The sequence below is a fragment of the Pagrus pagrus genome, assembly GCF_965226575.1.
Source record: "Pagrus pagrus genome assembly, chromosome: 18".
Taxonomy (NCBI): domain Eukaryota; kingdom Metazoa; phylum Chordata; class Actinopteri; order Spariformes; family Sparidae; genus Pagrus; species Pagrus pagrus.
This window is the reverse complement of record NC_140202.1, coordinates 9,150,563-9,151,602: the sequence shown is the minus strand read 5'-3', so window position 1 is coordinate 9,151,602 and position 1,040 is coordinate 9,150,563.

Here is a 1,040-nt window from a genome sequence, read left to right as displayed (position 1 = left end):
AGATGCTTGGGACACAGAGTCAGCCTGATAAACTGCACTGGAAAGAGTTTGTGAAGCCTCTCGTCCATGCATATAATTGCACCAAAAATGAAGTGACTGGGTTCTTTCCCTACAAACTAATGTTTGGGTGACAACAGAGGCTTCCAATCAATCTGGCCTTTGGGTTGCATGTCATCACTGATAAACAGACCCATTCCCAGTATGTCAGTGACTTAAAGTGTTGCTTGGAAGACATTTACAGGATTGCAACCTAAATGCACAAAAGAATGCTGACCACAACAAGATCCGATTCGATAAACGAGTCATAGATTCAACCTTGCGATGTGGGTGAAATAATCTCTGTCCATAATGTCAAGCTGCGTGGAAAGCACAAACTAGTAAACAGGCGGATGTCTACATTGTCCTCAGGCAAGCTGGTGATATTCCTGTTAACACGATCAAGCCTGAAGGTAAGGATGGGCTTGTGCACACCTTACACCATGACCTGCTCCTCCCTTGTGGCTTTCTAACTGACTCTACTCTAACTGTCAGTGATATGAGAAGTGATATATTGCTGGTGCAATGTTGAAGAACATAACTCATGGACAAATCAAATCGATCTAGTAGTTTGGCAGGTAGTTGTAGGCGTGCTTTGGCTGTCAAACAGGCCTGTTTGCTTCCAAGCAGACACAGGATTTTATGATAGAAGATGTGTGAATTCAAAACTAAACCAATAAATTATTCTGCAGATTGTGAACTGTTCAGGAAGTGGTCTTGTATCTGTAGAAACTGTTTGTTTGTATAAAACATTTGGTAACCATAGTAATGCGCATGTGTGTCAGCATGTAAGTGAAGGGGGTTATTGTAAAAAACACCTCTTTTTCATCCTGACTGTACTTGTTAGTCATTATTCATAACATGTTTGTCATTATGGTCAAATGTGAATGTGACACAGAGAAAGCTGCGCTGAAGAAAGGAATTTCAAATAAAATATTTTCAGTATAATTGTGCAATGTAAGGAAAGCATGATAACACGTCCTTTGATTTATAGTTGAGTGTGT